We start from the raw sequence: 26,868 nt of genomic DNA, 5'->3' as shown, positions 1-26,868 counted from the left end.
TTGGGCACTGTTGTTGCTCCAATGCCTAGCACTACGTTTGCAGGAAGTGCCATGTTTATTTGCTAAAAGAATAAGATAGTCTCTTGCTGCAGCAACACCAGTGACAGCAGCAGGACTGTAGGCTTGGAGCGTAACTTCTTGGATTGTTTTAAGAAAATGGCAGACAAGCTGGACATGGGGGAAATGGCCAGCTTCAATAATTCCAACCTGAAGATGAAGACGCAGGAGAACACCCTGCTGGCCAAAGAGATCATTGAGTAGAAGCAAGCAAAGTGAAATTTCCTAAGGACCTGAGGAATTCTCTACCCCTTCATCTTAGAGAGCCCAGTCATGATGTGGAGTAAGAGGCACCTGCAAGATGGACAAAAGTGACAAGTTGTGCTGTGAATCCAGTTACTCCACGCTGATGTCACTGGCCTGTGGGTCTTTGAGGGGACCCTCCAAATGGTGTAGGGTGTTTGAATAAGGATGGCTACAATAATAACTTCCCTGGTGGCTCAGAGGTTAAAGCATCTGCCCGCAGTGTGGAAGACCTGGGTTCGATCCCCGGGTCGGGAAGATCCCCTGGAGAAGGAAATGGCAACCCACTCCAGTATCCTTGCCTGGAGAATCCCATGGACAGAGGAGCTTGGTGGGCTACAGTCCACGGGGTCGCAAAGAGTCGGACACGACTGAGCGACTTCACTTTCACAATAATAACTGCAATGTGGCTGAAAAGAATGTGCAATGAGTGATTTTAGGTCTGTTTAATGTAAGCAAATTGAACTAGTTATGAGTTTGCCAGACAGAAAAACACTTCCCTGGTTTGACCTGATATTAAAAAAGTATTTGTATGACTAATGAAAATAAAACACATCTCATGACAAAAAATAAGAATGAATGGCTTTAGACCACAGTTTCAGTCATAGTCACTAAGCTTTGGGACTCTGCATTAGTTGTCTGCTCTAGTGGACTGCTCACTCAGGTATCCACAAGGCTCTTTCCATCAGCTCCTCAAGCCTCTGCTTAAATTCCACCTTCTAAATGAGGCAAACCCCCATGCAGGATTCTTAAGGCCCTCTAACTTAGTTCACTGGATTTTCTTTCCTCTAGCGCTAATCACTCTCAACGATTCTCTAAATTACTATCAAATTTTTTTGTTTGTTATTGTTTTTCCTTTGCCTCCCACTCACTAGAAGGCAAGTTCCACAAGTGGAGAGATTTTCTGTGACTTCTTCACATTCTAAAACAATGCCTTGAAGGGACTTCCTTGGTGGTCCAGTAACTGAGACCCTGCCTTTCCAATGCAGGGGGTGCAGGCTGGATTCCCGGTTCAGGAACTAAGATCCCACATACCATGTACGGCCAATAAATAAACAAATGCATGTATATACATATATGCATATGTGTGTGTGCTTGGGTGTGTGTGTATGTGTGTGTGTACACACACATATATACATATATAGAAAACAATGCCAGGCATAATGACATGTTAACAATGATTCAATCTTTGGATAAATCATGTCTTTTTGTTGATGCTGATCCTTCCTCTGTTAAAAAAGGAATAAAACTTCTCCTGCTTCACTTACAGAGTGGTTTGAGGATCAAATGAGTGAGCCGATCACTGTTCTGAAATAGATGTAAGTAAACCTGTAATTCTTTCCCATGGGATGATGCAAGTGAAGCAGGTGGGAGAAGTGAGACTGCCCTCTCCCTTGTAGAGGCCCACAGTCTGGGAATGATACTCCACTGACACGACAGAGTTGCAACTAGAAAGATAGGCTGCATGTTTTAATTACAAATCATAAGCCAGCATGCTTTAACTTGGAACTTTTTTTTTTTAACCTAAAACACCTTTAGTTTCCCAACTGAGTTCAGCGTGGTTCTCTACCATCATAGGTATGATGCTTAGTTGTGGCTAGGCTAAGGTGCCCTAGTTTGGCAAAAACTAGTCTAGATCTGGATGAGAAAGTATTTTTCAGACAAGATTAACATTTACAATCAGTTTATGTTAGGCAGAGCAGACTATCCTCCATAATGGGTGGGCCTCATCCAACCAGTTGAAGACCTTAAGAGCAATGACAGAGGATTCACAAAGAAGGAATTCTGCCTCAGGACTGAAACCTGCCTGGACTTCCTAGTCTGCCCACCGGCCTGCCTCCCATACAAATCTCAGACCTGCTGATTCCCACAATCAAGTGGCAACCTCTCTCTCCCCACACATATATCCTGTTGGTTCTGTTTCTCTGAAAAGTCCTAACTAATACAATAGAGTTCTGGTGACTGAAGCTTTAGAAACAATGCTAGTGATATATCTTCTTAAGAGGAAAAGCAATATGCTCAATTTCATTAAGATATTGCTCCTGGACACTAGCTTGATGTATTTAATGCACAGATTTTAAGTGTAAAGGTTAGTTAAGTTTTGAAAAATACAACTGTATATCTACCATCTCCATCAATATACAGAACATTTCCATCACCACTCTTGCCTTTTTCCACTGTTCTGATTTCTATTACAGAAAAATAGAAAGTTTTGCCTGTTACAGAATTTCATATGTAAGAATTCATGCAGTACTCTTTTGAAAATGGCTTCTATTACTTAACCATGTGTGTGAGATTCAACCATGTTGTCAAGTTACCTATAGATTTAATTTTTAACTTTTATGTTAGGTTTCTGATCACCTTGAATGTTTGAATTAAGTAAAAAGTGGAGGCTGAAGTTCACTGCTATCTGGTAACTCTTCTCAAATGTTCTAGAACCATGTGTTGAAAAGATTTTCTTTTCCCTATAAATCACCTAGTGGTATTTGTAAAAATCAATTCACTATGTATGCGTGTGTCTACTTTTGACTATCTTGATTGTTCAGTTCCTCTTTCTTACACCAATTTCACATAGGTTTAATTCTGTACTCTCAAGAGTCTTCTCCAACACCACACTTCAAAACCCATCAATTCTTCAGAGCTCAGCTTTCTTTATAGTCCAACTCTCACATCCATACATGACCACCAGAAAAACCATAGCTTTGACTAGATGGACCTTTGTTGGCAAAGCAATGTCTCTGCTTTTGAATATGCTATCTAGGTTGGTTATAACTTTCCTTCCAAGGAGTAAGTATCTTTTAATTTCATGGCTGCAGTCACCATCTGCAGTGATTTTGGAGCCCCATATCACTTAATTACTAGGTACTAATTAATTTCTCTCAGTAATACTTTGTAATATTAAATACAGACATCTTAATGATTTTTCTAAACTAATATTCCAAAGGCTTTTATGTTTTATTAGTGATAGTTTAATTTTTAACTTTAGTTTCCAAGTTCTGGCTAGAATATGAATAAACTTTTTCTGTATTTTCTGTATATTTAAAATATAAAAAACAATATTCCTCCAAAGTTAATTAACTTAAAAAAAATACACATTAAAAACTCTTGAAATGAATATTCTATATAGCATAATGTAGAAAATCTTGCTTTACTTCTAAGGTAAATTTAACTCCAATAAACTATAATTATAATTTGGAATACAGTAATTCTCTGAACCACAGAGTCTCCCATAGATCAAAAATATAAATTATATTTTTTATATTCTATGACTATAAAAATATAAATTGAAGTGTGGTGTTGGAGAAGACTCTTCATCATGATCTTAGGTCACTGCACGTATAAACATGGGCCTCCTGGGTGATGCCAGTGGTAAAGAACCTGCCTCCCACTGCAGGAGACACAGGAGACACAGGTTCGATTCCTGGGTTGGAAAGATCCTCTGGAGGAGGGCATGGCAACTCACTCCAGTATTCTTGCCTAGAGAATCCCCATAGACAGAGGAGCCTGGCGGGCTACAGTCCATGGGGTCGCAAAGAGTTGGACATGGCAGAAGCAACTTAGTACATGCTTATCTACTTGGGAATAAATGCAATAAACACTCTAGTATAACTGCCGTAATTATAAAAGATGTCAAATGTCAATCTTATTTAAAAAAAAAACTTTATAAATCAGTGCAGAAGCACTGCTTTTGCAGAAGCAGGACACAGAGACCTCAAGGCACAACTCTTCTGTGTGCTCCACCCCATGGTCTGAAAATGGCCAATTTATGTAGCATTGTCTTCTTCATTTATGCAGGATCCTCATCCCTACTCTGTTTGGAACTTAGAACTCTCCTAACCTCTTCACCACCAGCCCCAAACTTCTTCTCCTTCAACAAGTAGCAGTGAATAAGAGTTTTCATACTTTGGGGCTGATTGATTTCAATAAAACTGAAATTTATCAATGGCAAAATTTACCAGGAGCAGGCAATTTTAGCTTTAATAATAGAATCAAACATCTGTTCATCTATGTAAAATATATATATATATATATTAGCAAGCAGATGAAGAGCCACAGCGGCAACAGAAGGCAACAAACTGGCCTTTACATCACATTGGGAATTTACCTGGAAGAAATCTAATTTAGGCCTTTCACGCTGTGCTGTAAAGCAGAGAGGACTGTGTCCTGAGATACAGAACACAGAATTTTCACTAAGTGGATGAAATAGGACACTTTCATCTCTGACTCCTTCTAGAATATTTAGACCCCTGTGTCCAAGTAGAACACAGAGGGCTCATTGGAGAGCTTCTCTGTATTGATCACTCTACTCTGCCCCTAAAGACATTTTACATACATACGTATTTTTGTTAATGATGAATTTTCAAGCTCCCTTAACCATGTCTATCCACATCCTTTTTGCCTCCTAACCTTTCCCTAAGTTTGATGATGAGGCTCCTGACAAAGGAGCACATTGTGAAGTTAAAAGCTCTCTGTCAACACAAACATTAAAGTCTTATCAGAAAAGAGAAAATTCTATAGGAAATTTTCTCTACCTAGAACAAGCTGGGTGAAGGGAGACACCAACTTTGGATCTACTTTTTGTTTTCTTTTGCTGCAGTTTTCATAAAGAAGCTTTCGTTTCTCTGTGTGTGTTTAATCGAGTTGCAAGACTGTAAGGTATACTTTCCCTTAAGGTTAAGATAAAGAGGATCCTACAGATAAGATGACCAGACAGAACAAGAATCAGCGGTCTGATCCACCTTAATACTGAGAAACATGTGCAAACTCAGAAACTCTGCTCTGTAAGTTTAAGACCTTTCTTGCTCTATGAGTTTAAAACCACTTTTGTTTTCTTTCTTGTGTTTTGGTGGAGAGGTAAGGGGTCTTAAAGTATGACATGTTTTCTAGGGATGTTGTTGGGGAGGTGGCATCTGGGAATCAGTGGGATGAGAGACTGGAAAAGAGATTTTGCAGTCTGAAACATCTACCCAGATCATTCTGATGGGATGGGTTTCTGCACCAGCACTGTGATTACCCCACCCCCACAAAGACTCATGGGGGCAAATTATTAAAAAAAAAAAAAAGGCATGATAAACACTATTTACAATGTTCTTCATAATATACAATTAGAAGTCCAACCCAAAACAAAGTAAGCTACAAATGATCCCTGGAAGCAAAGTTAAGCAGATAATGAAGGTGAGTGCTATTACAGAAACAGTGTTCTGGCTCCCTACTGCTCTCTGGAATGTACCCCACTAAGCCAATTCTCAGTGAAACACAGCAAGCACCTAAGAACAATTTTTTCTGGAACCAAGTATTTCCATAGAGATCTTATTTGTTTGTTTTAATAGGGTTAATTTTTAACCTAACTTCAACTTTTATTCTGTTTCTCTGCAAACTTAAGCAAATACAACCCCACCTGCAGCTGATCAAGGCAGCCCAGCTCAGGAAACTATCTATCTAGGTCTCAGTGATGCCACAGCTGCTGTCAGAGGCAACTGCACTGAGAGGGACACTTCCCAGAAGAGCAGAGAATGGCCTCAGCTTAGCAGTAGTAGTCAAAGCTTCTCAGCTGTGTCTAACTCTTTGCAACCCCATGGTCTATATGGTCCATGGAATTCTCCAGGCCAGAATACTGGAGTCAGTAGCCGTTCCCTTCTCCAGGAGATCTTCCCAACCCAGGGATCGAATCCAGGTCTCCCGCATTGTGGGTGGATTCTTTACCAGCCGAGCCACAAGGGAAGCTCAGCTTACCCCATTTAAAATGATGCAGACCAAGTCCTGGGAAGTCTTGGAGTTAGGACTGAGAAAGTACAGTGATACAGAGATGGGAAGGGGCCAGAGCACAACCTTTAAAAGAATGGCATTGCTGTTGAGGATGCAACATAAACTGGTTAGAACCAACTAGGTCCAAGATGGAAGAGCACTGACTTCCACTAGACCTTGACCTCCTTATACATTCTTTGTAATATATTGACATATGCTAAATGACACACTCACCAGCACCATGACAGTTCCAAGTGTTACTCAGTTGTGTCTGACTCTTTGTTCTGTCCATGGAATTCTCCAAGCAAAAATAACTGGAGTGGGTAGCCATTCTCTTCTCCAAGGAATCTTCCCAACCCAGTGATCAAACATGGGTTTACTGCATTGCAGACAGATTCTTTACCATCTGAGCCACCAGGGAAGTTTATGACAATTCCAAAGCTGACCATAAAGAGACAAAAAGTCGGTGGTGGCCCAATTCCTAGAAATCTCCTCTCCTTCACCCAAAATAGCTGGAATATTCCTCCCACTCATTAGCCTATATAATTAACCACCCCTATAAAAACTGACTACCCCATACCCTGGGGCTTCTTGTGCCTCTCTTGCTTTCTGAGATGAACAACAATCTCTCTTTGGAGTATCTCCCTGAATAATCCTTCTTTCACTTTTCTATGGCTCACTCTTGAATTCCTTCCTGCACAAAGCCAAGACCCAAGATTTGGCGGCCATAAACTTGAACGTGACCTGGGAGGTGACCACTGTCTCATGTCCCACTTTTTTCCCTGCAACAATATAGTAGACCGAGGGCTCTACCACAAAGCGCTTCTTCCCTCCAGAGGACTTTTTTCCCAGGCAACGCCTTCGGGCTCTGCTCTGCAAGCCCCTCCCGCCCTGGCACATCCAATCTTGTCATTTCATGGATACAGATCATTTGCTTTGCCTGCATAGCTTGCTCTTCACTCCTCTGTAAAAACAAAAGACGAAGTCTGGCCCTGGGTTTCCAAGACACCCAAGCAAGGATTCCTTTGGTTCATACGCCATTCTCAAGGAAAGACATGCCAAGCTTCATGGCCTGAAACATTTCATCCCTAAATAGCCAAGAAGTGAAGGTTGGAGCATAAAGTAACCTGAACAAGAATATCAACTACTTAATCAGAAGTCCACTAAATGTTAATAATTTAACATTTTGGACAGCGTGTATGGAATTTTTTTTTTTAATTTAAGAATCTCTTCTACAAAAGTCTCACTGTGTTGGTGAACACTATGGTGCATTTGAAGTCAAAATCCAGTTTGGCTACTTATTAGTTTATGTTATGGGGGAGGTAAAGTCTGTGGGCCTGGGATTTCTCACCAGTGTGAGGTGGAACTATTACCACCCACATAAGACTCTTCTGAAGTTTCAACAAGAGTGTATATGAGTGTGCCTAGCACATGCAGTGCTTAGAAAGTATAGCCCTCTTTCCATACTACCTGAATGGTTAATTTTAACAGATGCCCTTCATTTTGCAGATTTGCTTATGTAGGCATGGACAGTAGAAACTGAAAAAAAAAGAAAAACAAAGAGAGTTCGTGGAGTTATTTTAGCCTGAGAAAAGAAGGCTGTAGGTACATTCTATATAAAAGCAGAAGCATTTTCCAAAAGAACATGGCAGACTAAATTTTAAAAATGTAGAGTCTCAAACCTGAACATTTGCAAAGATCTAGAAATAAATCATACTTTTAAAAAAAGAGTTATCTTTACTGATCAAGGAAGAAGATCTGTTCCTATCACATCAAACTGTCTAGTGACAGGAAAGCAGCCATCACTCGATTTCACCTTCTGGGAACAGCAAAGACAGTGAGCACAGAGATGACGCAGAGTTTTGCTGCCATCGTCATGGTAACAAGTCCCCTCATAACCTAATGACGCATATTATTTTAAGACACAAAGTATGCCAACCCTGCTAAGTACTCAAATGCTGACAATCATGTTTTAGTGAAAGACAATAGCACTTTGTTCATCTGATAACAGTTGGGAAAACCCCTTAAAAAAAAAAAAACAAAATCCTACCCAGGTCAAACAGAAGAAGGTAAACACGATAAATGTAACACATCCACATCATGAATACACCATTGTGAATCCGAAGAAAATTTCAGGTACAGAAAGGAAAACCTATACTGGATGCTTGGGGCTGGTTCACTGGGATGACCCAGAAGGATGGTGGGAGGAGGGAGGAAGGAGGGGGGTTCAGGATGGGGAACACATGTACACCTGTGGCAGATTCATGTTGATGTATGGCAAAACCAATACAATATTGTAAAGTAATTAACCTCCAATTAAAATAAATAAATTTATATTAAAAGGAAAACCTAGTTATGAAACCAAATCACACACCTGAGAAGAGCAGACGCTACTGACAGGGCAGCGGATGGGGACCAGGCAGGAGGCTGGTATAGTGGCAGCAGGCTTCCTGCTGGGTACTGTAGTTTAAGTTTAAAACCATGAGAATTCACTTTTTCTCAAAAAATAAAAAATAAAATCAAACTGGAAACACAAATCTACAAACCTTGGCACTGTCTCATATGCAAAAAAAACTGAGCCTTCAATTCAGGACAGTCATCTCCTTCATTCCTTTAGATGTCAAACTTTCTATTTTATACTGGAAAATTAGGAGCTTTTTTCTTTTGAATTTTGTACAGTATAAAATTATGAGAACTGCAGAACTCTTGGCACACAAAGACTCTGCACAAATCTCTGTACTAAGAGATGATAAAATTCTAGCATAACTTCTAGCAGGGGAAAAAAAAAAACAAGAAACACTGCCAGTAGAACATACTGTTTTTCCAGTCAATACAAGGCGATAAGCCCCTGATCTCCTTAACCCTTGCCCACTTCTTCATTCTCCCTTTAAAAGGCCCAGTTACCTAAACACAAATTGAATGGAACTCATCTGTTCCTCCTAGTATTCAGTTAGTAGTTACTGGAAAAAATGTTTTCAACACTTAAACTAGTGTCTGGCATTTTTTAAAAAATCTTTGACAGCAGTGCCTTTGATATGTATAAAGAATATGTCCAAAGACCCTAATTAATTCTTAAAACCTTGTTTAGCATCACAGCACAAAATTGTCCCAGTTAAATGAATCAGAATAAAAGAAGTAGAATATTTAATTGATGCCCTTAAGTCTTCCAACAATTCTATAAACACACATACACCATTTGAGTCTAAGTTGCAAACCTTCAGAATGAGCCAAGAAAAACAAAGAAAACAATCCTATAAACACACACTAAAATTATTTTTCTATCACCATTAAAATAAAATTCAATTTCCATGGAGAATTTGTGTTGTTTGCTTTTCCACTGTTTGTATTGTTTTTGTTTTTATATTATTTGTACTTGTTTCCTGAGTATATACTCAGAACAGGAAGTTTTTAAACTTCAGGAAAGGTTCTTTTCTTACCTTGTGTCTCTGCACTGACTAGAGAATTCATTAATGTAGATCTATTAATGGTGTTCCTGGTCCAGACTTTGTTAGTTTCACAACCTAACAAGTAATCAGACATTTCACTCTAATTTATTCTAAAACTATCACCTTAAGATTTCTCAGCTCCAAAAGAAATGCCTTTCCTTCTGTGGGCATTGCTACTTTTCTACAAATTTATGCTACCTCAGATGAGCTCTTGTGCAAGGAGCAAACTGGCTATGCTTTAGTACTTACTAAGAGGCATATTTCTCATCATTATAGTGACTCAAATGAATGCCTCTGTATAACTACAAACTGTTAAGGGTTAAGGATGTTGAAAAGCATTCTCTCACACTAGAAATTGGAAATGTTTTATATATATATATAAAATTTATATTTATAATTAAATTTAAATTTACATATAATTTATATATAAATATATATAAACATATATATTTACCTCAAGAGCAGTTAAACACAGGAATAGCTACATTTGCAATAGATATCTAGAAATACTATGAATGCAATCTGCATTGAATATTTTCTGCATGTCATTCATATCCTTACAAATTCAAAACACTTATGGAATTCAAGAACAATCTGAAGCCTAAAGATTCAATTAACAATGTACGTTGATGCCTAATTCAATTTCTGCACACCATTAAATCAAGATGCAGCTACCTTATCGTATCTTAAGATGTCTTATAAGCCCATTAAAATTCTTTTGCAAAAATTTTGCAAAAGTAAAATCACAAGTTTTTTTCCAAAATGTAAATATCACATAACATTTAAATGCCTAACATTGTGAAAGATTAATAAATTGGCATGTCATCAATTCCCTTAAGCAATAAAGCTGGCACCTAACAGACAATGACTGTTCACACGGCAATGTGGTGAGAAAGCTTGCAGAAACCTGAAACAGAAACATCTAGAACATAGATATAAAAAGCCATTACTGCTTAACACTGCACTTTATTACTGAACTCTTTCAACTCAAAAGGAGTTGCATTCTTGGTTTTTAATTTCTGCTTTTAATTGTACAAACGAACTTATTTACAAAACAGAAATAGAGTCACAAATGTAAAATATAAACTTAAAGTTCCCAGAGGGGAAAAGGGTGGGAGGTGGATAAATTGGGAGGCTGAGATTGATACATACACATTACTATATATAAAATAGATAACCAATAAGAATCCACTGTCTATCACAAAGAACTCTACTCAATACTCTGTAATGGCTTATATGGGAAAAGAACCTAAAAAGAGTGAATATATGTATTTGCATAACTGATTCACTTTGCTGTATAGCAGACACTAACACAACATTGTAAATGAACTAAACTCCAGTAAAAAATTAATTTTAAAAATCTCTTTCATATTTTTCTAAACATTCTTATCTCAATATTTTTGAGCTATTTCTAACAATGGCCCACATTAAAAACTGTATTAGAACCTATTAGAACCTGGGTCTCCTGCATTGCAGGCAGATTCTTTACCAACTGAGCCACCAGGGAAACCCTGTATTAGTTCAGGATGCTATAATAAATAACCATAGACTGGGTGGCTTAAACAGTAAATACTGCTCACAGTTTTGGATGCTGGGAAGTCCAAGATCGAAATGCAGGTAGATCCAGTGTTTGGTGGGAATCCGCTTCCTGGTTTGAAGATTGCTATCTTTTTCTTCTATCCTCTTGTTACGGAATATACGGGCACTAATCCCATTTATGAGAGCTCTATCCTCATGATCTACTTATTTATCTCTGAATACCATCCTACTGTGTTGGGATTTCAACATATGATTTAGCAGGGACACAAACACTCAGTCCATCACATGACCAGTTAATAATCTATCACTTGGACCTGTCCAGCATCTGTTCCCCATGTTGTGGGGAACTGTTACCACAATTTGCTTAAGGGAATGCATCCAACCCTAGTTTGGGTGAGCTAACCTGGCATCAAAGGTGAGCAACTTAATTCTTAACTCTGTGGTTAACAGAATGAACATTCACATGTGCCAAAGGAATTGTATCTGAAAATAAAGACATGTTTTACAAATAAGCTTGATAAAAATTAGAGCCAAGACTTTTGGTGAAAAAACTGAGATACAGACATTCTCTTTCCATGGAGTTTACTAAACTTACAGAATACAGAAATACAACAGCTGGCGCTGATGTTTTATACTATTCGGAAAACCACATGAGAATTAAGACTTAAATTATTGGGTATATACTGACCTGGAGAAGAGACCGCCAAGAAAGAGAAAGAGACAATCCCCCTTTGAGCATCTGGGGTCCTATAAAACATAAAGCTAGGATCTTGGGTTTTTTTCAGCTATATTGTTAAATCGGAATTGTACTATTTTCTGACATTTGCAATTAAAATTTCCCAACTCATAGGCAAATTAGTTTCCCAATTAATTCAACTGGCTTAAAAACCCATGGTGTCTCAATCTCCCTCCAGTAAATTTAGTTGAAACTGACATAAATGCTGCATTTTTAGGTTTTGAAATGATCATAAAATTTGTTCAGGAAGCAAAAATACTGAAATCTATACATTTACATAAAACTACATAAAGTAGATTTGCACATATTTATTAAGACAGCATATTAAAAAGCAGAGACATTACTCTGTCAACAAAGGTTGGTCTAGTCAAGGCTATGGTTTTTCCAGTAGTCATGTATGGATGTGTGAGTTGGACTATAAAGAAAGCTGAGTGCCAAAGAATTTATGCTTTTGAACTGTGGTGTTGGAGAAGACTCTGGAGAGTCCCTTGGACTGCAAGGAGATTCAACCAGTCTGTCCAAAAGGTGGTCAGTCCTGGGTGTTCAGTAGAAGGACTGATGAAGCTGAAACTCCAATACTTTGGCCACCTCATGCAAAGAGCTGACTCATTTGAAAAGACCCTGATGCTGGGAAAGATTGAGGGCAGGAGGAGAAGGGGACAACAAAGGATGAGATGGTTGAACGGCATCACCGACTCGACGGATGTGAGTTTGGGTGAACTTCGGGAGTTGATGATGGATAGGGAGGCCTGGCATTCTGTGGTTCATGGGGTCGCAAAGAGTCGGACACAACTGAGTGACTGAACTGAACTGATTAATAGATAATATACATCAGAGACAAAAAAAATGACTATTTTCAAATTTTCAAGATAACTAAAAAAACCGATAGAATCAATTCACAGTTTTATGATATATAACAAACTATGGCAACTGTACATTTCATTCCTAGCTCATCAAAAATTCTCAATTTATTTACCTAAGTTACAACTTTATAATTTACAAAGATTTCATACTCTATATTTTCCTTTTTAAAATAAAAATCTTAATGAATTTGGTATTCTGACTAAAAATGTTCATATTTCCCATCTAAAATAAAAGTATCGGACATTATTCGAGACATTTGAATTGAGACAAAGGGGAATCTAAATCAAATTCATATCCAAATAATATAAACCGACTGAAACTCTGATCAAGAAGGCTAGAAGCTAGCAGTGTTTTAGCCACCATATCTGAGTCAAACTTTGGATGCTTGATGAGGCAATTACAGAAGTCTAAAATTTCCATTTAAGCACTTAGAGTTAAATAAAATGTCCTGGAGAGAAAAATTCCCCTTCTTTCTTCAGTTCAGTCACTCAGTCGTATCTGACTCTTTGCAACTCCATGAACTGCAGCACACCAGACCTCCCTGTCCATCACCAACTCCCAGAGTACACTGAAACTCATGTCCATCGAGTCAGTGATGCCATCCAGCCATCTCATCCTCTGTCATCCCCTTCTCCTCCTGCCCCCAATCCCTCCTAGCATCAGAGTCTTTTCCAATGAGTCCACTCTTCACAGTAGGTGGCCAAAGTATTGGAGTTTTAGCTTTAGCATGAGTCCTTCCAAAGAACATCCAGGACTGATTTCCTTTATTATTTTTTAATTATTTTTTAATTTTTATTTTGCTTTACAATACTGTATTGGTTTTGCCATACATTGACATGAATCTGCCACAGGTGTACATGAGTTCCCAATCCTAAACACCCCTCCCACCTCCCACCCCATATCATCTCTCTGGATCATCCCCATGCACCAGCCCCAAGCATCCTGTATCCTGTATCGAACATAGACTGGCGATTCGTTTCTTACATGATAGTATACACGTTTCAGTGCCATTCTCCCAAATCATCCTACCCTCTCCCTCTCCCACAGAGTCTAAAAGTCTGTTCTATACATCTGTGTCTCTTTTGCTGTCTCGCATAGAGGGTTATCATTACCATCTTTTTAAATTCCTTATAAATATATGTTAGTATACTGTATTGGTGTTTTTCTTTCTGGCTTACTTCGCTCTGTATAATAGGCTCCAGTTTCATCCACCTCATTAGAACTGATTCAAATGTATTCTTTTTAATGGCTGAGTAATACTCCATTGTGTATATGTACCACAGCTTTCTTATCCATTCATCTGCTGATGGACATCTAGGTTGCTTCCATGTCCTGGCCATTATAAACAGTGCTGCGATAAACATTGGGGTACACGTGTTTAGAATGGACTGATTGCACCTCCTTGCAGTCCAAGGGACTCTCAAGAGTCTTCTCCAACACCACAGTTCAAAAGCATCAATTCTTTAGCACTCAGCTTTCTTCACAGTCCAACTTGCACATCCATACATGACCACAGGAAAAACCATAGCCTTGACTAGACATACCTTAGTTGGCAAAGTAATGTCTCTGCTTTTGAATATGCTATCTAGGTTGGTCATAACTTTCCTTCCAAGGAGTAAGCGTCTTTTAATTTCATGGCTGCAGTCATCATCTGCAGTGATTTTGGAGCCCTCCCCCAAAAAAGTCTGACACTGTTTCCACTGTTTCCCTATCTATTTCCCATGAAGTGATGGGACCAGATGCCATGATCTTCACTTTCTGAATGTTGAGCTTTAAGCCAACTTTTTCACTCTCCTCTTTCACTCTCATCAAGAGGCTTTTGAGTTCCTCTTCACTTTCTGCCATAAGGGTGGTGTCATCTGCATATCTGAGGTGACTGATATTTCTCCTGGCAATCTTGATTCCAGCTTGTGCTTCTTCCAGCCCAGTGTTTCTCATGATGTACTCTGCATATAAGTTAAATAAGCAGGGTGACAATATACAGCCTTGACATACTCCTTTTCCTATTTGGAACCAGTCTGTTGTTCCATGTCCAGTTCTAACTGTTGCTTCCTGACCTGCATATAGGTTTCTCAACAGGCAGGTCAGGTGGTCTGGTATTCCCATCTCTTTCAGAACTACAGAAGCTATAATAGTAGAAACAAATGTATTAATTTCTTTCCGTTTTCTAAAATATTTTTAAAAATTATTTTGCTATTTTACTGATTTTTTTTTAAGTCAGGAAATTTACTATTCTCAATGGTATAGACAAGAAAGCTCTCCCTTATTTTACCATAGCACATACATTTTTTAATGAAGTTCCAAAGATACACTAGCTGAAAAGATGTGTAATCTCAAGTGTAATATATAAGGTTTTAGAAGCACAGGCTTTCACAGAATTAGCCTTGCTGGTAGCAAAAGGCATGTATATCTGTTTTTCATTACTTACTTTCATGAATTCACCACAAGGGCCACATTTGCTATTGCTAAGCTAACCATCGGGAAACCTACCTTTGGAAATAATTAAGCTCTAAAAAGCAGAAGTTATGCATTTCTAACATCCAATTAACTTGCTATAGTTCCTTCAGTAAAATCTCTCCCTGAGGGAGAAGGTCAGGTCTCAGCCATCATCTGACTTTCTCAAGATGCTTTACAAAGGCCCCTGCACACTTAAAAATAAAGACAACCCACAAAACTTGTCTTTCTTTCCAAGGTCTTAAAACACTCAGCAAAAATTTGAGGAAACGTAGAAAACATTCCAGAAAAGGAAATGGCAACCCACTCCCGTATTCTTGCCTGGAGAATGCCATGGACAGAGGAGCCTTGCGGGCTCCAGTCTGTAGGGTTGCAAAGAGTCAGATATGACTGAAGTGACTGATCACACACGCAGGAAATGTTCACTTGTGATTTACTTAAGAAAGCATATTTGTAAAGAAAACTCATGTTCTTGTGACAGTGTGGCAAAGCCTGATGTTCCTTTAGTTTATGAGAAAAACAGTAACTACAAAGTAAGAAAATAACACTGAGGTTTTTTAATTATACTGACTAGGTCATTTGTTGAAAACTATTAAGCCTCTTCCCAGTCATTTACCTGGTTATTTTTAGGGTAAGTGCAATGCCTTCATTATTGAAATTGCTATCAAGGTTCAGAAATGTTTGCCATTGTATGTTTTAACTGTTACTCTATGATCAGTATGTTGTTTTCTAAATTTTTTTTTAAATTAAGTTTTTATTTTTACTTTACTTTACAATACTGTATTGGTTTTGCCATACATTGACATGACATTTTTAATTTTTGTAACATTTCCATCTAAAAAAATTAGATTTAGGGATCATGTCTATTCTTTCACGGGTCAGACCTGAGAATTCAATAACTTGATTTTTAGCAATTTCCTATCTAGGTTTTTAACCTATTTCTTCTTGTGAAGGTCAAAAAAGCTTAATAATGTTGTGTTGATGCCGGACTTTTCTTAACAGAGAAGAGACCACCCGTTCTGAAGAGCCTAAATCCTTTAATCGCATCAAAACATCTTAAATGTGAAGTCAAAAACTTAATGCAGGGATAAGAGGATTAAGATGGTGAAGTATATGGCACAATTATTGTAAACCGAGAAGGCAATGGCAACCCACTCCAGTGTTCTTGCCTGGAGAATCCCAGGGACAGAGGAGCATGGTGGCCTGTCGCCTATGGGGTCTCACAGAGTCGGAGACGACTGAAGCGACTTAGCAGCAGCAGCAGCAGCAGCAGCAGTATATACATATATTGAGCAAAACTTAACTATTTCTATTTAAAAGTCAAAAATAAACATATTAAGTCAAAATCAAAGATATCTAACCATGATGTATGGCAGAAACCAACACAACATTGTAAAGCAACTATCCTCCAATTAAAAATTATGTTAAAAAAGAAAAAAACCTAGGCATTAAAAAAAAAGTATCTATGTAGCAGGAAAGCAAGAAATGGCCTGACTTTCACATGAAAGGAACTAGAAATATATAGCATTATATAGATGTATTCAGTTCAGTCGCTCAGTCGTGTCCAACTCTTTGTGACCCCATGAATCGCAGCACGCCAGGCCTCCCTGTCCATCATCAAGTCCCAGAGTTCACTCAGATTCACGTCCATCGAGTCACTGATGCCATCCAGCCATCTCATCCTCGGTCGTCCCCTTCTCCTCCTGCCCTCAATCTTTCCCAGCATCAGGGTCTTTTCAAATGAGTCAGCTCTTCGCATGAGGTGGCCAAAGTACTGGAGTTTCGGCTTTAGCATCATTCCTTCCAAAGAAATCTCAGGGCTGATCTCCTTCAGAATGGACTGCTTGGATATCCTTGCAGTCCAAGGGACTCTCAAGAGTCTTCTCCAACACCACAGTTCAAAAGCATAAATTCTTCGGCACTCAGCTTTCTTCACAGTCCAGCTCATCCATACATGACCACTGGAAAAACCATAGCCTTGACTAGACGGACCTTAGTCGGCAAAGTAATGTCTCTGATTTTGAATATGCTATCTAGGTTGATCATAACTTTTCTTCCAAGGAGTAAGCATCTTTTAATTTCATGGCTGCAGTCATCATCTGCAGTGATTTTGGAGCCCCCAAAAATAAAGTCTGACATCGTTTCCACTGTTTCCCCATCTATTTCCCATGAAGTGATGGAACTGGATGCCATGATCTTCATTTTCTGAATGTTGAGCTTTAGAAAACCACAAATCTCTACATTTATACATTTAAATCATTTTGCCTATAACTTGGTATTTAGTAGCTGGTATCTTTTCCAAGCAGTACATTCTCACTAGAGAATCAATTTTTTTTAATTGACTTTATTAGCAAGAATAGAGCATAAGGTTGGCTCAAACCTATAAACTAAATATAAGGACATACCAGTAACTGCTATATAAATTACTTTGGTGGTCTCTGTTTTAATACATTCCAAATTGCCCCAATTTCAACTTGCAAGTCTATGGAGAGAAATTAAATTTCCTTTCTTTGAATATTTTTAATGAAAAAGCCTTGATGGTAAACAATAAAGAAGTACAGCATGTTTCCTATAATAAACATTAAATTTTTGTGTTCCTGAATCCTCTTCTGAAAAGCATATCTGTGGCATAGTTATGAAACTTATTATGATTCAGAAGCTTTTAGCCCATAGGTACACATGGAGAATCGTATTTTTATAAAGGAAGTAGAGCAAAAATGCAAAAGATTAAAATATATTTTTAGCTGAAGAAAATGGCAAATCATCTGTGGTACTACTGAACACTCCTTCTGTTCTTGCTGATATAGAATTTCAGCACAGTTCAGTGATTAGAAACATGCAAAATATAAACAATGGCCAGAGCATAGTAATAATCATGAATGGTGTCTTTGTAAAACATCTGTGTCTCTTCTGTCCATTAAAATGCAGATTCCAAAGAGTGACTATAGATATGTTTGTTATTAAACCATCTCCTAATAGCATTACTATATAATTGCCATTATGCACTCAGTAAGAGAAAGTTGAAGCTTAATTAAAATATATCTCCTTACCAGTTGTCAAAGGTGAGTAATGAGATGGATGGAAAACTAATAAACTTCACTGTTTTCCATACACAAATCTTTATGCCAAACATTACTCATATCTTCCTGTCAATGGAGAAGGTCTCTCTGTATTTCCTTAGTGATCATAATCAAAAATGTTGATAGGATTCTCAGAGACAATAAACACATGTTTATTTACAAACTATTATAAATTTATAAACTGTTTTCTTTGCTAAATCCTGATGGTTTAGGGCAGAAAATAAGGAATTTACATAAAACTAACTCTCATTGCTGGAACACTGTCCTTGGGTAGTTCCAGATTTTGGAACTGTTACCCTTAATCTAAATAGCATGCAGTATCTAAGAGTCAACAAGCCCCTAATATTTCTAAGTATTCTGATTTATTGCCATTGGCTTAGAATTTTAAATCTTAATTATCTTGACTTTCCATTTCTTCTTTCTGTTTCCCTTCCCACCCTGCTTGATGTTTCCAAGACCCCCAGCATGCAGATCGTGTTCTCTACTTGATTCAGTTAAACATTGCAATTTTAGAGTTCTTTGCACAGCTGCTTCTGCAGTTTGGATAATTAGTGTTCCATAAAATGAAAACAAACGGAGAAAGATATCTCCCTCCCTCTAATGTTCTTTAAGGAAACTCTACATAAAAACTGCTGTGATTGATATATATATGTATATATATACACACACACACACATACATACATATATCAGTGACCACAATCTTACTGGTATCCATGCCCTATGTTGTCACCTCATCTGCCTGTGGGCAAAATCTTGTCATTTGCTTTCAATGAACAGAATACAAGAAAACTGGCAGGATGTCTCTTGGTGATTATGTTACAGAAGACTCTTGATTTCGCTCTTGGTTCTCTGACTGGCTCTGCTATTGTAAAATGCTCTGTGAACAGGCCCCCATGACAAGGAATAGAGGCAGGCCTCCAACCATGAGCTTGTGAAGAAGTGAAACCTCAGTGCCATAGCACAGAGAAACTGATTACTTCCAACAGCTAGCTAAGTGAGCTAGGAAGAGGATCATTCTCAGTGGAGCCTTGAAAAAGGCCCCGAGCCAGAGAATCACAGAGACTGTGAGATAATCTATGTAGTTTAAGCAGCTAATTAAAGTGAAAGTTGTTCAGTCTTGTCCGACTCTTTGTAACCCCATGACTATACAGTCCATGGAATTCTCCACGGCAAAATACTGGAGTGGGTAGCCTTTCCCTTCTCCAGGGGATCTTCCCAACCCAGGGATTGAACCCAGGTCTCCCACATCAGGCAGATTCATCAGGCAGCTGACCCACAAGGAAAGCCTTTAAGCAACTAAGTTCTGGGGTAATTTGTTATGCACTAACAGCCAGCTAATACATTGTGCAAAGGATTTAGTTCATTAAGAATTTTCCATGGCCGTTTTCATGCATAATGGTGCTTCTTTCATTCACAAAAATTAAGTGGAGATCTGCAGCAGAAGTTTGAATCTAATAATCCATTTCATTTAGATATATCTAAGTAAAATAGGTTACTGATGCTCTCTCTAATGACTTGGCCAAGTAAGCTAACCAAACTCCTTGAAGATCGCTTCAGTTTTTCAAACCCGCAATTCTGAAAAGACATTATCTTTTATAACCTTATTTTCCCAAAGAATGACTAAAGCTAAACAATAAAAGCCAAAACAATTTTGAAAGTGAAGAATATTCAGTCTCATCAACACTCCCACATCAAAAAGCCTGATTGCTCTGAACAGGATATTATGGGTTTCTGGAAACAGATCTGGTGCTGTTTGTTTACTGTACAAGCCATACAATTGATGGCCTGGATAGAAATGTGAGTTTCGCAAAGAATTCACAGTTGAAGTCCAAGTAATTTCTCACTTCAGGACTTCAGGGAATAGAGTTTTAAGCCTAATCTCTCCAAAGATTTTCATTAAAAATGCAAAACAAAACTGTGTTCAGCTACTTGATAGCACACACCTATTTGTTCTCCAAGTGATCACACAGACTTGAAACATGAACACAGAGCAAACGGGGCACATCTGAGAGGGAAGGACTGGTATCCATTGTATCCTACCGATTAAGGTCCTTCACAAAGGCATCTGAGAGCATTTCAACCTGCTCACATAGTTCTTAATGTTTCATTTGGAATTTCCTTAAAGTTATTACAAAGTGATTCATTGTCAAGAATGTTTCCTGGACGTCCTTCACAATAGACCCCAAACCTTCAAAACCCAGACAACAGAGAAAGAATAGGATTTCTTAACTCACCAAGTAGAGAGATCTGGCTTATGCCTCGGACACAAGATCAGTTTACACATCGTCATCTAATTTACCATTTTGCCAAACAAACTTCATTTCACCATTTCACATCCTATTTTGGAGGTTTATAAAAAGCTCCTCGTAAGTCTTTTACAAATAATTTTTCTTTAAAAAAACAAAAAATCACAGAACTGCTTTGGTAACTTTTTTCCCTTTTTATGTGCCTCTCAGAGCTGTTGTTCTTGTAAGAGAAGCTGTTGTAGTTGTTGGAAGAGAAGAAACAGGTGTATACAGGAGCAGACAGAAGATACAATGAACATGAAAAATATTAATCCCTCAGCCATGTCCAACTCTTTGCAAACCCATGGATCGTAGCTCTGCCCATGGAGTTCTCCAGGCAAGAATACTGCAGTGAGTTTCCATTCTCCTCTCCAGGGATCTTCCCAACCCAAGGATCAAACCTCTGTCTCCTGCATTGCTGGCAACTGTTTACCATCTGAGCCACCAGGAAAGCCCAGAAGATAGAGGGGCTCTGCTAGTTTACCCCCCGACCTCTCCAAGACTCGTTTCCTATAGCTCTGTCTGATGTAGTCCCTTGCAACAACCCCATCTTATGAAAATACTAAGCCAGATTAATACTTGCCAAAGTCCAGTTTCCCACTGTATCAAATCCAGTGGAATGCCAGTTCAAAGGAGAAGGAGACAGAAGATAATGAATAGACTAACATGGCACACACCCCCTTTCTTGCTAACATGCTTTACGTTTTCTTAACCTTTCTCTGATGGATGTTAATTCCTTCCCTGTTGTGGAATGAATCTTTGTGTCCCTCCCCCAGATTCGTATGTTGAAATCCTAACTCCTATATGACGCTTTAGGAAGTAAGATGCTGGATTAACTCATTAGAGTGAAGTCCTTGACAACACAGCAGGGCTTTTAGAGGCCTCACTCTAGTCCCTGCCATGTGAGCGACCAACAAGAAAATACCGCTTAGCCTCCAGGAAGGGAAGCCTCCTGAGAACTCAAACATGCTGGTCCCTTGATCTCAGACTTCCAGCCTCCCATCTATCGTATCTGCAGTAGCAGCAGAACAGACTAAGACATCACCTTTGTCATCTACTTCACTGAGGTATCTAACCGAAAAAAAAAAAAAAAAAAGAGAGAGAGAGAGAACAGTTTCCACTCTAAACTAGAATAAAACATAGGAACAATAATGAGTAATTCTCAGTAAAATAAGGGAAATAATAGTATAGTGAAGCTTATGGTCCACAGGGAAAGGACAGAAAACCCAGGCCCAGTTCCCGCATTGCTTGGTGTCAGACTGAGAGACGGTCAACATATAACCTGACACAGCCCGCTCGCCTCTCGTGTGTCCACTTTTTCATCCAACAAAGGCTTTCATGCAGAAGTTCTGACTTCTGCATTTTACAAATGGAAATCCAAAGCCTAGGAAGCTTACCCATGTGTGCTAAGTCACTTCAGTCATGTCCAACTCTTTGCAACCCCATGCACTGGGGTTCCAATCCTCTGTCCATGGGATTCTGGACAGATACTGGAGTGAGTTGCCGGCCCTCCTCCACTAGAAAGCTTATATCCTTCGTTTAAGGTCATATACCTAGTTTGTCAGTTAAAGGGGAAGATACTAGTTCAATTTAAGAAATAACCAGTTACAATAGCTTTTGGAAGCATTTTAACCATGAACCTGTGTCATCTCTAAAGCCCTGAGCATGTAAAATGCCCAGATTTAATACAAAACTTCTACAGATATTAATTTTATAGACTTTGCCAAATCCGTATCATAAAAGTTCATATGCAAAATAGTACTTAAAAATGTATAACTGTAGTAGACACCATATGGAAAGCCTACTTAGAGACAAATACCAAGCTCTTGAATGTAAAGACAGCTGGTTAATGGTGCTCTGTTTGATTTCATTTCAATCTAAGACAAGACTCCATATGACATAGATGGGGCTGATATTGCAAAGTGGCTCAAGCAATGCCTGCCCTAACCATAACCCAGCTTTCATTTCTGTGCAATAGCGACTGCAGAGTAAAAAACCAAATTACATTGCCCCAGATTCTATGGTATCTAAATGCTACAGGTACTGTTATGCACATGAAGAGACTTAGAATGTGGAAGTGGCACTAGCAGCAAGGAGACTATCTAGGAAGCCCTTTTCATTTCCTGGACCAGCTAGACCAGAATTCCTGCCCATGGTTCACTCGCATACCGTGTAACCAGAGTCAGTAATGGAGGGCATCTTTCTGAGCGCAGCCCTGCACTGCGGTCGGGCATGTCTGTCAGCGGCCCTGCCCCTGGATACACAGTTTCCGATTTTGGCTCTGTGACTCTCGAGAAATTCTATGAAACTACAAAACACCTTCTAAAAATCTGTCTTGTAAACAGTCAATGAAACATTTTTTTTTGTTTACAACTAAGAATCTTTAACAATATAACCGCTCTACTATACTGAAAGTTTTTGAGTGTTTAGAACAGTAGTCATTAATGAACAAAGAGACCTGATTTCAGTTACCTGAGAAACCTTTTCAAATGGCCATTCTTCACTTACTCACCAAACATAATCAACATTCTAGTCTACTACGAGCTAAACCTTACCTGCCACCTGAGAAATCTGTTTGCAAGTCAAGAAGCAACAGTGAGAACCAGACATAGAACAACAGACCGATTCCAAGTCTGGAAAGGAGTACGTCAAGGCTGTATATTGTCACCCTGCTTATATGCAGAGTACATCATGAGAAACGCTGGGCTGGAAGACGCGCAAGCTGGAATCAAGATTGCCGGGGGAAATATCAATAACCTCAGATAGCAGATGACATCACCCTTATGGGAGAAAACAAAGAGGAACTGAAAAGCCTCTTGATGAAAGTGAAAGAGGAGAGTGAAAAGGCTGGCTTAAAACTCAACATTCAAAAAACTAAGATCATGGCATCCAGCCCCATCATTTCATGGCAAATAGATGGGGAAACAATGGAAACAGTGATAGACTTTATTTTCTTGGGCTCCAAAATCACTGTGGACAGTGACTGCAGCCATGAAATTAAAAGACACTTGCTCCATAGAAGAAAAGCTTTGACAACCTGTGTTTTAAAGCAGAGACATTACTTTACTGAGAAAGGGCCATATAGTCAAAGCTATGGTTTTTCCAGTAGTCATGTATGGATGTGAGAGTTGGACCGTAAAGAAGGCAGAGTGCAGAAGAATTGATGCTTTCGAACTATGGTGTTGTAGAAGACTCTTGGAAATCTCTTGGACTGCAAGGAGATCAAAGCAGTTAATCCTAAAGGAAACCAACCCTGAATATTCATTGGAAGGACTGATGCTAAAGGTGAAGCTCCAATTCTCTGGCCACCTGATGCAAAGAGCCGACTCATTGGAAAAGACTCTGATGCTGGGAAAGGTTGAAGACAGGAGAAGAGGAGGATAACAGAGGATGAGATGGTTGGATGGCACCAATGGACATGAGCTTGGGCAAGCTCCAGGAGATGGTAGAGGACAGGTAAGCCTGGCATGCTGCCATCCATGGGGTTGCAGAGAGCCACAGATGACTGAGTGACTGAACAGCAACAAACACAGAAAGCCCTATACATGTGTGTAAAAGAGCTTTGTACAGATACAGAGGTTTAAGAATGTCTTGTGTTTAAAAAGAAAGAAAATCTATGTAATTCTATTTAAATATAAACACCTTGTACATCAACAGTGTGAAGGTTTGGCCCAAAATCAAGACCATCTACATTACCAGAAACATCACATACAAAACAAGGGAGGTTTTCTTTAAGCCAGAAAGAAAATATATATAACACAGATACAGAAAGTCAGTTCAATATTCTCTCTTCCAAGTAGGGGCTTATTAATAAATCAAAAACCTACCTAAAGAAGAAGCACTTGATGCTAATGTTATAAAAACAAGTTTAAGAAATATAGAAAGGTTTAACTGCTCAGAGACTTAAAAGTATATGTGATAACTACCTATGAAACACCTAATGGCTTGCACAGAATCAGATTTAGGGAACAAAGTCCAGTGTATGAATACTATAAAAAGTTGTGTCTCACAGCACCATGGAAAGCACAAACCAACACTCTTCTCTGAACAGTGAACAAAAACTCCACCTTATACATCTTCATATCCTTGGTCTTTACAGTGTCAAGTAGGCATCTGATGTTAGAAGTTCTGCTTCAACTAAATGGGAAAATTAGTACAGAAATATAAAAAGAGTGTGAAGGAGTAGTGGTTTCTTTACTTATGGTGTATTTGTGAGCAGTGTTTCTCAAAGTCTCTTTTAGGGAACATTAGTCCCATGATTTATCTACAGTTAAGTGTTACAGGAGAAAATGGAAAATGGCATAGCCCTTGTTGCTAGTTTGAAGTTATGAAATGATAATCAGTATACTAAAGGTTCATGAGAAGCCCTCATTGAAGGAGTCTATTAAACTCTATTACTGCCACTTCCCCAATTTTTTAAGCACAGCTCTTTTTCAAATGGCATATCTAACCAATATCCCAGGAGCTTTTGGAAACGCTCCTTAAGGTGGAATTATGCACTAGAAAATGTGTTGGGCAAGTAAGAGTCAATTCACATTTCTGTCTTTAAGGATAAAAGTAAATCCTACATTTTAAACATTCTCACATGCTTGAAACATCTTCATTATTATATTGTCAAGAAGAGACAAGCAATACTAAAGTAAGCTATCTTTGCATCCTAAAGTAACGAGAAATAGATCTTGAAGCCAGTGCAGGACCATCTTTTTCTAAGTTACTTTTGGTAACTTAGCAGACAGCTGGCTTAGGAAATCCAAGTTTGTTTGAAAGAGCAGTCAGATCCCAAGCGGAAAGCTACAAAGGCTCCTCCTTTTCAACAAGGCCATTCTCCCAATAGGTAGAGTCACAAAAATATGCACTGGACTCTAGCTCATAAAAGTATAGAGCATGTCACATGTGGGAAAATGTTATTTTTATGTAAACACTCTACAAATGTTACCAGGTTTAGCACATAAAACAGAAGAAGACCGATTATACTCGAAATTCAGAATAACAAAGAAATTTTTGTGCAAATATGTCCCATGTAATATTTGGGACATACTTATGCTAAAAAATAATTTTTGTCTGAAATTTAATGTTCTATTTCATCTGGCAACCAGGCCCTCCCCTGGAATGCCAGCTACAGACCCTTTGTGCTTAGTCTAAGTCATAGGACAGAGAGTTCCAGAACTGTGTGTGCTCTACCATTCCCTGCTTATCAGGTTTCCCTGAGTCATCTCTATTTTATATCTGCAAAGCACAGTATTAGTCATAAGCTCCATGACACCCTCACGTGGCACAAGAGAAAGAACTGACTTATTCTTCCCGCCATGACAATCCAGAGTATAACCAAGGACAACGCACTGAAGAGGAGACATTGCTGAAGGAAGACACAGACCCGAGTTCTTAGTCTGACTCGGCCAGTTTTATAACCTTTTGCAAGTACATGTAGCTCTTCAAGCCTTGGTTGTGCTGACTTCAGGAACCCTACAGGACTAACATTTTACAATTCCACGATCCTAAGTGAACTAAACTTTGCCATGTCCTTGTGACCAACTGGAGGTCATGCCTGTCTAGGTTGAAAATGGAGGAAACCACCTCAGAATTAAAAGAAAACAAGGGATTAGCTAAAAGATGACCCTTACATTTAATTAAAATCCATTTGTTTCTAAAGAAATGTTACCTTCAGGCTAAAAGAAAGGCACCTTAAATATTCCATAAACAATATATGTTAGTCAACCATATAACTTTAAATACCTCTCATCCCCTGGACAGTCAGTACCAAATCTCTTTTATTCCAGACCATTAAAAAAAAAAAAGCAGTCAACTATTTTACTTCCCTGAGTTCTGTGTGGTACACCTCTAAGACATCATAAAGCATTCTGCTAGTTTCATAAAAGGTGTCTATGGACGACAAAGGGCAAATCCATTTTCTCTAACAGATTTTTGAAACAATTTTATTTAAATAGCATTTCTCCGCACAAAGAATCTCTAACACTAATTCATTTTGCCTTCAGCTTAAGTAACTGTCTATTTAAAAACATTTACAATATGAGTTTTTCTTTAGTTAAGTACCATGCCCTCATGCAATCTGAATGCCAGCCACTGCTTTCAAGGGATTAAAATGTTGACTACCAACATCTTTAGCATAGCATGAGAGAAATAAATATATTAAATTATACAAATGGTTAAGAGTCATGACCTTACGGTTGCCAGCTAAACACAAAAGTCCAGTTAAATGTGAAATTCGAATTTCAAACTCCAAAATTGGGATGTACTCAAAATTAATATTTATTTGAAACTCAAATAACCGGGTATTCTATTTTTTTGTTTCCATATCTGGCAATTCTATGTGGGCTACTCCATATGAGATATTTGCCAATTTTCATCTTTTTCCCCCAATCAAAACACTTATTTTGATTTTTAATTTTTCCTTAGAGT

General features: G+C 38.5%; 1 protein-coding gene across 1 annotated transcript in view; it reads right to left on the bottom strand.

Annotated features, from left to right (window-relative positions):
- Window positions 1-26,868, bottom strand: part of ISPD (isoprenoid synthase domain containing) — a 368,609-nt gene that overhangs the window by 106,560 nt on the left and 235,181 nt on the right. The window lies entirely within an intron of this gene.

This window comes from Capra hircus, chromosome 4 (assembly GCF_001704415.2).
Source record: "Capra hircus breed San Clemente chromosome 4, ASM170441v1, whole genome shotgun sequence".
In the NCBI taxonomy this organism is placed as follows: domain Eukaryota; kingdom Metazoa; phylum Chordata; class Mammalia; order Artiodactyla; family Bovidae; genus Capra; species Capra hircus.
This window is presented reverse-complemented; position numbering and strand designations above follow the sequence as displayed.